The sequence below is a fragment of the Taudactylus pleione genome, unplaced genomic scaffold, assembly GCF_031769625.1.
Source record: "Taudactylus pleione unplaced genomic scaffold, aTauple2 ptg000457l, whole genome shotgun sequence".
Taxonomy (NCBI): domain Eukaryota; kingdom Metazoa; phylum Chordata; class Amphibia; order Anura; family Myobatrachidae; genus Taudactylus; species Taudactylus pleione.
Genome location: NW_028284859.1, coordinates 1,447,114 through 1,458,911, shown reverse-complemented (window position 1 = coordinate 1,458,911; position 11,798 = coordinate 1,447,114). Strand labels below are relative to the sequence as shown.

Below are 11,798 nucleotides of genomic sequence, written 5' to 3'. Positions count from 1 at the left end.
AATTAAAGGGAAGAGAGTTGATCAGGCTCTCAATAAAATAGTGTAGAACAACATATAAAGTCCCGTATGAACAGCACAGACTTGGCTGAATATAGCTGTTTGATATGTAGTAATTCCGGATTATAGTTGAGTTAAATCCAGAAAGCTATGGTAATTGCAAAGTCCTCAATATTTTTCCCTGGAGATTCTCTCTTAGAGTATATACACACACATTAGCTCTTCTTATATGGTATATCCTGAATAGAAGCATAGCTCATCACAAATAATGATATGGCAATGGAAAAAGTTAGATGATCAGCCACATAATTTGACGACCATTTGCCTTAACTGTTTGTAAATAGACCCATATATGTGCGTACCAGTGCACTAGAAATTCATGCAGTACATAGTCACTTATAGCTTGGTGTTCTCTCTTGTAGGGGTTGATAACGGTTGTAATGTGACAGTGGGTCTCATTCAGACCCGCTCGCGAGCGCTGTACGCTCGCAAGCGGGTCAATGGTGCCCAAGTGCGCATGCGCACGATGGAGGGAGCTCCAAGTGCGCATGCGCACGATGGAGGGAGCTCCGTTTCTTAACTATATATGGAGGGAGCTCCGTCGTGCGCATGCGCGAGACCCGGCGAGCGACGGGGAATCCGTCGCTCCAGGTCTCGCACCAAAGGGGGCATGCTGTCGATGGTGAACGCCTACCGTCTGGGTCCGGCCCCACTGACATCACTAGTGATGTCAGTGGGAGTGATTGGCTCTGATACTACATATCAAACAGCTATATTCAGCCAAGTCTGTGCTGTTCATACGGGACTTTATATGTTGTTCTACACTATTTTATTGAGAGCCTGATCAAATCTCTTCCTTTTAATTTCAGTTGTTCTAGTATTTAGTATTAAATTGTTTTTATGTTATTCTTATCTTATGTATGTGAATTTGTCATCTTATCCTTTTATTTTTATATGATTTAATATTTCTTTTTGGTATTTGTGTTTAATAAATATTTTTATTTATATCATTTACTTGTGCTTAGTAATGTCCCAACTCAAGTAATAGAGCGCAGTAATTCCCTTGTTTGTACAATAAGCAAACACATTTACCTTTAACTTCTATTAAAAATTAATAATTTTCCCATTCAGGATGATAATAAGTGTTTTGCTTTTTGTTCCCAATCGTTTTACTGTACAACACAATATAACTGAAAGAACAGTACTGATGATTTTGGTGGGATATATGTCTAATACAGAGTCACTAATGTACTATACTCAAACTAAACAACATTTTGATGTGCTCAGTTGTGATGCTCGTGGAGAGTTGTCAGTGCGGAGCAGGGTGCTGCTGGATTATTTGTGCAGGCAGAACACAGTGGCTGGACAGGTCCCACAATCCCTTCAAAGTGCCCATCTGTACTGTGATGCTTGTGGACAGTGGTCAGTGCGGAGCAGGGTGCTGCTGGATTATTTGTGCAGGCAGAACACAGTGGATGGACAGGTCCCACAACCCCTTCAAAGTGCCCATCTCTATTAAGATGCTCGTGGACAGTGGTCAGTGGGGAGCAGGGTGCTGCTGGACTATTTGTGCAGGCAGAACACAGTGGCTGGACAGGTCCCACAACCCCTTCAAAGCGCCTGATCTCCAATGTGATGCTCATGGACAGGTGGGAGCAGGGTGCTGCTGGATTATTTGTGCAGGCAGAAGCGGGGAGCAGGATTTATTATTCAGGTGGCACAGCGGTCCCACACCCCCTTTTCAAAGTGCCCAATCTGTACCTATTGAAAGCAGATGTATTATGGCTGGTGGGACAGTGGACACTGTCAGTGCTGCTCTAATACAGTCAGCACTGCTAACACACACAGATAGTGCTGCTATAGAAACAAACTCAGAGCTGATCTTTTCTTAACTATATATGCGGCGAGCCTGCTAGCAGTGACTGTCATGCACTGGCACTGGCCGAGTATGACGTCCTATGCGCGGCTTGCGCACTTTGCCATAAGGTGCGCTCACATTGCATTGCCCCACTCACCGTAAGGTGAGCTCCTGTCATGCTGCCTTACTCCCCATAAGGCGAGCTCCCATTGCGCTGCTCCACTCGATGTAGTAACACTACAGTCATGCTGCCCCTGCGAGCTACTTGGATTGCAGCCGCAAGCCACCCATTACTTGCGAGCAATGGGTTTGCGACCGCTGCCATAGTCATACCTGGTACCCAATATAATATGCAAAGCCAAATATTATTGTTAAACTGGGTACACACTATGCGATCCATTGAACAATATATTTTTCCACCATGGATAGGAACAGGGGTGTAACTAGACCTAGGGGGCCTCATAGCAAAATTTTCACGGGCCCACCTAGGTCTCCGCCCCCCTTTCCGCACTCTCCTCACTCCCCTCTCTTCGACTTACCTGCTCCGTGGTCGCATCCTCCTTCAGTGTGTGGTGCACAGGGCAGACAGACCTCCTCTCCCAGTCGACTCCATCTCTCCTCACTAACTGATGCTGGGAAGAGGCGGCCACACCTCCTTCCAGTGTCAAGTAATGTGGAGAGCCGGAGGGCAGATGTGCCCGCTCTGCGCAGCACACAGTTGGAGGACACTGCAATGGCTGGCCTGGCACCGTAGGTGTAGAGGGAGGGCTGGGCCTCGGAGGCAGTCCGGGCCTCATTGCAGCTGCACCCCCTACACCTACGGTAGTTACGCCAGTGGATAGGAATGATATATCATATAGATTGTGTAGTGTGAACATCAGATGGGAATGTCGCAATGAACAATGTCATGCTGCTATATGCAGCATGTAATGATATATCACACCATGATATAGATGTGCCCAGTTACATTTTGGCTGATCGCGCCACAAATGAGTGCACGCATCACGCCATGAGTTTCCCCGTGCTTGCATATGCTACGGTATGCTATGGCATGCACTGTGATTGCACCATGCAATCCTGTGTAGGCAAGGGTCCAACTGCATTGCATGTTTTTCGCTCGCAGACGCACATCTCGCGCCATAAATGGTGCGATGTGCCGTTACATTGGCAAAGGATAACTTGGCATATCTGTATACCGGATCGTGTAGTGTGAACAGCGCCCATGATGTATTGTTCCATCGGCTCATTTCATTACTGGGTATACGTGTGACACCCATGAAACGGACACCCCTAGGACTGTGAGGGGTTAATACCACTTTGGGCAAGGAAGGAGTTAATACATGTCTCCCCAGCACGTGTGAAGCAAGGGGACAGCTGGTGCTGATTGGATGAGCCTGTCCTGTCTCTCAAGCGTTGGGTGTGGTCAGGTGCCCGCGAAAAGGAGGGCGTGCCAGGAGCTGAGGAGAAGTGTGGCGTGCAGCACGAGGACAGCGGGCAGAGACCACCAAGCTGCAAAGCTCTAGTGGAGTGCGGAGCAGCTGAGCCGGGAGCGTGGACGCCGGGGACCCGCGGAAGATAGACCGGGTCAGGTGAGCCACAGCAACGAAGAGCAGCACACCATTAAGGCGTCCAGCGCAGCAGCAAGAGCCGCTCGTGGAGGTACACAGCCACAGTGGCAACACGCAGTACAGGGTAATCATCCCCCCTGCCCCATACCACAACAGCAGCCATCATAGGGTAACTTCAAAGCACCCTCATTTCAGTTATACTACTTATAAGAGAAGTCGCTGTCCTATTGTGATTTATAACTTTTTCTGCCAACCACAAGATGGCCGCAGGCCAACAGCAACAATTGCTTTGAGTTGCCATGCTGCCAACCACAAGATGGCCACCGATTAACTGCAGTATAGACATACAGCTCCAGCAGTGGAGAAGTTACATAGCCTTGCACCAGAGGTAACTACAGGAGTGGTGAGTGGAAGATTGATTGCACCACAGGCAGAGCTGCACTGACACTCAGTAGTACTGGACTTTCTCATACCTTGTTGCAAATAGCAGAACCTCAGTGTTACTTTCACTTTCAGTATATAGGAGTTATCTGCTTCACTGACCAAGCTCACCAATATTTACCCTGCATGTTTTCCGGATCACACCAAGACTGTCCTATTTCACAGCACAGTGATTCTTTGATACTTGAAAGCTGGAATACACTGCTTAAAGGAGATAATATAGCCCTTCAACCTGGGATAGAACTGCGGGACACTTTACAGTAACAGTTGTTTAGGAATATTGAATAACCTGATAATTGAATGTGCTTATAGAGAGAAAAGTGGAATTAACATTCAGTGACTGAATTGCTGTACTGTGTACAGGACTTCCATATACACATTGGCGATTCTTCCCTCCCAGATTTAATACTAACAAATGCTACACTAAGTGGGACTAGTACCATGGTCAACTTAAACTGATCTATAAGAGCTCCACCAGCTGCAGCAGCGAAGACGGGTAGGAATACAGTGTTTTGTGTTTAAGGTCATCTGGACATTGAAACTGTTAGTTTAGTACTGACATCATTGCTGAATTGTTTTCTTGTAGTGTGCAACCGTTTGAGATAAGAATGTATGCTCAATACTGAATTCAACTGTGAATAGTAACGTAAAAGTTGCCTTACATTGTATCGTCATACTGCCGAAGTATTATTACACCAATCCGTATGGTGCCGTGCAAATGCCATTGTTTTTATGTGTAATCTCATTATTGATGTTTTTCCCACTGATGCAATACAAAGGCTGCCTTATTGAATGCGGAGTGTTATTTATGCAAGTGCCCTGCCGACTCTCTAATAAACCTGTGTTCACAAAATAAAAACCACAAGCTGCCTCGTCACCCCTTCATGTGCTTCCATTACTCTCACCTCTCCGTAAGTCGAGTGAAGATTGAACCACAACACACAAGGTAAACTCTTTACTTACCACATAAAGTCAAGGTTACCACATACGCATCATATAGTGTGTACCCAGCTTTAGAATAGCATGCAGTATAGTCATATGTAGTACTAAGTGTAATATAAAGAGCCACATATGGTATCACATCTGATTTACAGAGCTATATCTACTGTTAGGTCAACTGTAGAACCATATACTATCGGATTATGGTCCTGATTCATTACGGATCGCAACTGCGATTACGCACGCAGATTGCTAATTGTTGCATTCTGTGCGTGCACGGTCTCCATGCATGGTCTCACTGTGATGGCACACCAATCGCAGAGTGATTGACAGGAAGTGACCGTTTGGGGGTGGTGACATGGGGGTGGTCGGCGAAATGCAGGCGTGTCAGTGCATTTGAATGCAGTTACAGGGGCGTACATAAATTAGCTTGAGCTCCCACTGCGTGCAATAAGGTTAGCAAAAAAAAGAAAGGTCTGACCTTGTGCAAGTGTGCATGTGGCCACAAAGGTACTCGATGTTACCGATGGTTTTGCTGTTTTGCTAAGTATTATGGATGCAAGGGGAAGTGGATGTCCTTATGTGAGGCTGCGACAACATTGCGATTGCAAACATTAGCATATTTTCACAGTGGGTCTGCGTGCGTGATCGCAGCTGAGATCCGTAATGAATGAGGCTGTCATCTGAGTCTTTCATCAGTTATTTGCCTGTTGGCTGATAGCGTTGCTTCCTCCTATCCTGCAATGGACTCAGGGCCTAATTTAGAGTTGTATGCCAATGCTGCCACAGCTGTGTTTTTCCGCTACTGTGGATGTGCGAAAATCTGCAAATGCAGTAGCGGCTGTGGCTTATACTGGGATGCCCACCTGACCCATAGCTGCTATCTGCAACTCTGTACACATACGCAGCATTGGATGCAGATCATGCAAACATCAACTTCCACAGTGAGTCTATGGGCACTGAGAATGGGTCCCATATCTGAGATGCAGGGGCATTTCTAGAGAGGAGGGGACCCGTGTGCAGTCTCCTATCAGTGCAGCGTGTGCCCAGAGTCTATAGCGCATGTGCAGGCCACCGGGAAAATGGCCTGCGGCACCCATTTTCCCTGTACTGCGCATGCGCAAAAGACGAGAAAATGGCCACGGCAGCCATTTTCCAGACGTTTCTGCAGCGCAGACACCGGCGTCGATATGAGACTCTGGAGAGGTAAGTATACTATGGGTGCAGGGACCCAGGGGCCCGGGTGCTTCACACACCCTGTACTCATTATAAATATGCCCCTGCTAAGATGCCAGAGCCATGTTTCTTGAGTACAGGGCTGCAGAGCCAGGATGTGACATGTCCCCAAAATGGTTGCGACACGCCTGAGTATTTAGCCGACACTTCCTGTTGCCTCCCTCAATCACTCTCTGCCTGACAATCAAACTACAAATAAAGACCTGCAGCATGCGACTACTGTAATATACCGTGATACATTTGCAGTGCGACACAGACACATGTGCAGTGGCAGAAATAATTGCTCCAGTTGCCAAAGCATCGGCATAGCGTACATCTCTGAATCAGGCCCTATAGCAGCCATACAGAGATCAATGATTCAGTGAATAGCCATTTATCAAATCGCCTGGTAGCAATGAACCAATTTTTTCCAGCTTACAAATACTGAAAAAGATACTCGCCTATCATACACCAGCTTTACACCTCATTCCAGCAGTGTAGTTCGAGTGTCGAGTGACAGGATCAAGTAAGTTCCTATTTAGCCACACATATGGGTGGTATGGTGACATGTCTGTGTGAGTATGAGCCTTTGTTAGACCATATGGTCATTTTCATACTAATAATTGAGGGCTCTAACAGACTCACAATAAAGTCTAACTTAAATAGAACCACAATGGTAATATTAGTTTATGGTTTTTATTCCTGAAGAAAGACTTCAATTTATCAGGGAATAATATAGAAGGGTATAACCAAGACTGAGACATGGGGCATATTTATAAACATTACTTTTACTAAAATAATGTGAAAATATGTGTTTTCACACCTTTTTTACATTATTTTAGTATCACATAAATGTATTAAGACAAACAGAGTGACTGAATAAGATCGTCGTGGGTTAAACTTCGAGTCTGGGGGCTAACTTGGGTAACACAATGGGCTCTATTTATTAACATTATTTTTACTAAAATAAAGTGAAAAAGGGTGTTTTCACACCCTTTTCACATTATTTTAGTATCACCTGTAGTTACTATAGGGCAATTGGAGTAGAATTAGTAAAATTCTACTCCAACCACCAGTATCACTTATTTTTAGTAAAGCAGATCGCATTTCCCATAATTGTAATGGGAAATGTGATCCGACCATAGTTACTAAAAATAAATTGTAAAAAAATACCGGGGGAAGCCCTGTGATAATAACGCCACCTGGAGGTGGCGTTATCCAGGGTCTCCCCCGGTTACCGGGCTCCCACTCTGCTCTAACGGGGAGAGCAGAGCCGGGAGCCGGTACCAGTAATCAGCTGTGTGGTCTAAGCAGACCGCAAGCTGATTGCTGTAAAAAAAAGAAAAAAAAATGAAACATTTTTTTTTTACTTACCTGAATCCAGGGACCGGTAATCGGGCCTCCGGTGATGGCTCCTCTCCGGTCAGCTGGTCTCCCACAGTGCACTGGGGCCCGGTCATCAGGTAATCGGGCCCCAGTGCAGTATGGGAGATCACCTGATCGGGAAGCCCGGAGAAGATCACCGGAGGCCAGGAGGATGCAGGTAAGTGTAATGAAGGGAGGGGGGGTCACGGGGGGGGTGGGTCGCGGGGGTCCGCGATCGTGGGGGTGGGGCTTAGCGCCGGGGGCGGGGCTTAGCATCGGTGGGGGGTAGCAGCGACGGTGGGTCGGCGCATGCGCGGGCTCCTAGTCGCGGTATTTTTGTGACTCTGCAGGTGGTCTGTCCGCACTCGGAAGGGGTGCTTTGTTGTCCATCAAAAGGGGTGCTGTCTGTGTTGTTCATCAAGGGGCTGCTGCCTCATTCAGGGGTGCTCTTCCCCAGTGTCAAAAAAAATATTGTTTGGTGATACTGCAGGTCAGACCACAGCCTAAATAAAACAATGTATTATAGCCACCTGCACCCCAGGACTGCTGCTTAGTCCACACGCTGTAACACCAATCCATTAAAAACACATATAAAATTGATGAGTGGTCCAAAAGTGCAAAGCCCCTGCAATGGATCCGTATCTTAATCTTGATGTTCTTCCTGTATGGAATCTTTCACCATCTCAGAGAGAAGAAGAGAACAGGGCGGTCTATTATGTTCATATACCACCATTAAATTCCAACATATGAAAATTCCTTCTTGGACTCATCTAACAATAGTGAGATGTATGCATATGTAGGTTTCTTTGTATTTTCTCTGATCTGACCAACATACGCCTCTGAATTGGTATTCACCCTGACCAACATAACCCCTCTTACATAAAAGTTCACCTGGGAAAAGGTATCAATGTTCACATAAAGGTATCTTTACATCAGGCCAGGAAACCTCGTCCTTGGTACCCCAGAGAATGAATCGATAAATGTCCAAAGTACCACTTGATCCAAAAGGATATTTATTCCAAATTCATAAAAAAGTAACGTCCATAAATACAAATGATAACACAATTTCCACTATAATGAAAAATACTCCCTACGGAGAACCTCCTACAGTTAGGAAATAGGACAAACAGCACCTCCTCTCACCTGGTCTGAGTGGGGCAGAGATGTCCAAGGTAGATGGAAAAACCAAAATGCCACAATTGCATTGAGGTCCCCTATTTCCCCAAGTGTCTAAAATCCAGTTGTGTGCTTAGAAAAGTCACAGATCCCCGAGGAGATTCCAAGTGTGTCCGCGGTTGCCATGTGTGAGCCAGACCTTTCTAATACTATACTTGAAGAGGATCCTCCTTCCACCATTTGTGTGCCCTCTGCAAATGTGGAGATGAGCAGCACAAGATAACATGCTGACATAGAAATCGAGGATGCTTCTGTGGAATTGCACAAGGAGGATGAGGAGGATATTTCTGTAGTTGGCGCTAACAAGGAAGATGAGGATGTTGATGGTGATGAGGATGTTGATGCCGATGATGTTGTTTGTGTAAATCAGGCAACAGGTGTTGCCCATGGAAGGAAAAAGGCAAAACCCATTGCTGTCATGCCGGGGCAAAAGACAAAAAACCCACTTCTCATGTGTGGAATTATGGGCCTGATTCAGAGCTGAACGCTCTGACCAGAGCGCTCGCTCTGAATCAGGGCCCTCCTACCTGTTTTTGGAGCATCCTCAAGGACGCTTGCATAGCTGTGGGTTACCACCCACAGCTATAGCGAGCGTCCATGATGATGGTCGCGATGGTCAAGACCATTGTGACCATCGGGCTTGCAACGAGACCCTGCGGTAGGGTCCCACTGCCGCAAGCCCAGGAGTGATTTTGGCTCTATCAGAGCCAAAATCACCCCCACTGACTTCACTAGTGATGTCAGTGGGGCCGGACTCAGACGGTAGGCGTTCCCATTGGAACGCCTCCGTCTGGCAGCCACGCCCCCGGAACGCCCACCAAAGGAGGTGTGCTGTCAGTCACCATCGACAGCACGCCCCCTTTGGTGCGAGACCCCTTCACTCGCGAGCGGGTCTGAATGACCCCCTATGTCCACCCAATTCCGGAAAACAGTTGTCAAACCATCTGTAACTTTTGCCATACAAGAGTGAGTAGAGGTAAGGACCTTTACCATCTAAAAACCTCCCTGTTACGTCACTTGCAGTGCATTCATCAAATTGAAAAGTGTTTATCAAATTCAAAAACTTTAGCTAAAAAAACATAACAATCAGTCCAGTGTCACCTAGCTGCTCCCTTCTGTCTGTTAGATCCAATCACCTGCAATATCCACCACCAACACCTGCATCATCATCAACATGCTCAGTTGTGATCAGAAGTAGTCCTGCATCCAATTTCATAAGAATGACTGACTCCTCTCCTATCCGTGATTCCTTAGAAGGATCCTTGAGTGCTACCCCTTTTGCTGCTGCTGTGTGTGGATCTTCATCCCAGAAGGGGAACAGGAAGAAGACTACTTTTAGTAGTTTTACAAAACAATTGTCTGTCAAATAATCCTTTGCAATGGGGAACAAGTATGACAGCAGACACCCAGTTTCACAGTGGATTACTGACGCCATAACAGCTATGCTGGTATTTGATATGCATCCAGTTAATGCAGTGGATATTAGACAGTTAAATGAGATCCTGTGTCCCTGCTACCATGTCCCTTCTAGATTCCACTTCACTAGAACAGCAATTCCCAGTCTGTACAAGGACATTAAGTAAAACCTTACTAGTGTCCTCCGAAAGGCCATTGTGCCCACTGTCCACTTAACCACAGATATGTGGACAATTGGGACAGGGAAAGCTAAAGATAACATGACTGTGACAGCTCACTGTTTATATGTATTGCCTCCAACAGTGCAAACAGCAGCAGCAGCAGCATCTAACAAATGCCAGCCCATTCAGAGGCAGGCTACTCTGTGTATCACCGGTTTCACTAAGAGGCATACCACTGAGAACCTCTTAGAAAAACTCAGGAAAATCATTGCAAAATGGCTTACCACACTTGGACTCTCCTCAGGATTTGTGGTTTCTGACAATGCCACCAATATTGTGTGAGCATTACATCTGGGTGAATACAAACACGTCCCATGTTTTGCTCACACAATTAATTTGATGGAGCAACATTTTAAAAAAAATGACAGGGGCATGCAGGAGATGCTCTCGGTGGCCCAAATGATTTCATGCCATTTTCGACATTCAGCAACTGCATGTCGAAGAATACAGCACCAGCAAGTACTGTTGAATTTGCCCTACCATCAGCTGAATCAAGAGATAGTAACTAAGTGGAATTCTACCCTCTATATGCTTCAGAGGATGGAAGAGCAGCAAAAGGCCATCCGAGGCTACACAATGGCCTATGATATAGGGCAAGGAGCGGGAATGCACCTTAGTTAAGCGCAGTGGAGAATAATTTCTGTGTTGTGCAAATTTCTCAAACCCTTTGAACTTGCCACATGTGAAGTTAGTTCAGACACTGCCAGCTTGAGTCAGGTTATTCCCCTAATTAGACTTTTGCAAAATCAGCTGGAGAAACTGGAGGAGCTGAAACGGAGTGATTCCGTTAAGTATGTCAGACTTGTAGATCAAGCCCTTCATTCGCTTCGCCAGGATTCAAGGGTCGTCAAGCTCTTGAAATCAGATCACTATATTTTGGCGACCATACATGATGCTAGGTTTAAATCATACCTTGTGTCTTTTTTCCAATGGACATAAATCTGAAAAGATGCAAAGAGCTGTTGGTGAAAAAATTGTCATCTCAAGCGGCACGTGACACGGCAGCATCTCCTCCTTTAGTTTCTGCGGCTGCCAGGAAAAAACAAAATTTTCCTAAGAGACCCACTGCCTGTTGTGATGCAGATGAGTCATTAAAATCTAATGACATTTGGTTGGGTCTGAAAGAATTGCCTACAATTAGTGACATGTCTACCGTGACTTTGTCTGATACAGTCACCATTCAGAGAATGGTGGATGATTATTGTAGGCATAGCATCCAAATAGGCATGTCAGACAGTCCGTTTCACTACTGGCAGGAAAAAGAGGCAATTTGGAGTCCCTTACACACTCTGGCTTTGCTTTACTTAAGTTTCCCACCCTCCAGTGTGTAGTCTGAGTTTTCAGCGCAGCCGGGAACCTTGTCAGTGATCAGCGTATGAGGTTACTTCCCCAAAATGTGGGAAAGATGATGTTCATCAAGATTAATTACAAATTCCACTAGGAAGAGCTTTACCAGCAATTAAGTCAAAAAAATACAGAGGTACCTGCAATGGTGGATTCCAATGGGGACAACTTAATATTGTGTGAAGAAGAGGATGTACACACTGATGGGGATGATGATGATGATGATGATGATGACATCTGATCTTACCTATGTTGTAA

The 11,798-nt window shown here is 45.9% G+C and overlaps 1 protein-coding gene across 1 annotated transcript in view; it reads left to right on the top strand.

The window, feature by feature from the left end:
- The first annotated feature begins 3,628 nt into the window (after positions 1 to 3,628).
- LOC148504743 (nicotinamide N-methyltransferase-like) overlaps positions 3,629 to 11,798 on the top strand; it is a 94,438-nt gene continuing 86,268 nt past the window's right edge. The window contains exon 1 of the mRNA XM_088448521.1: positions 3,629 to 3,826. The gene's annotated coding sequence lies outside the window, so the exon portion shown is untranslated. The remainder of the gene's footprint in view (positions 3,827 to 11,798) is intronic.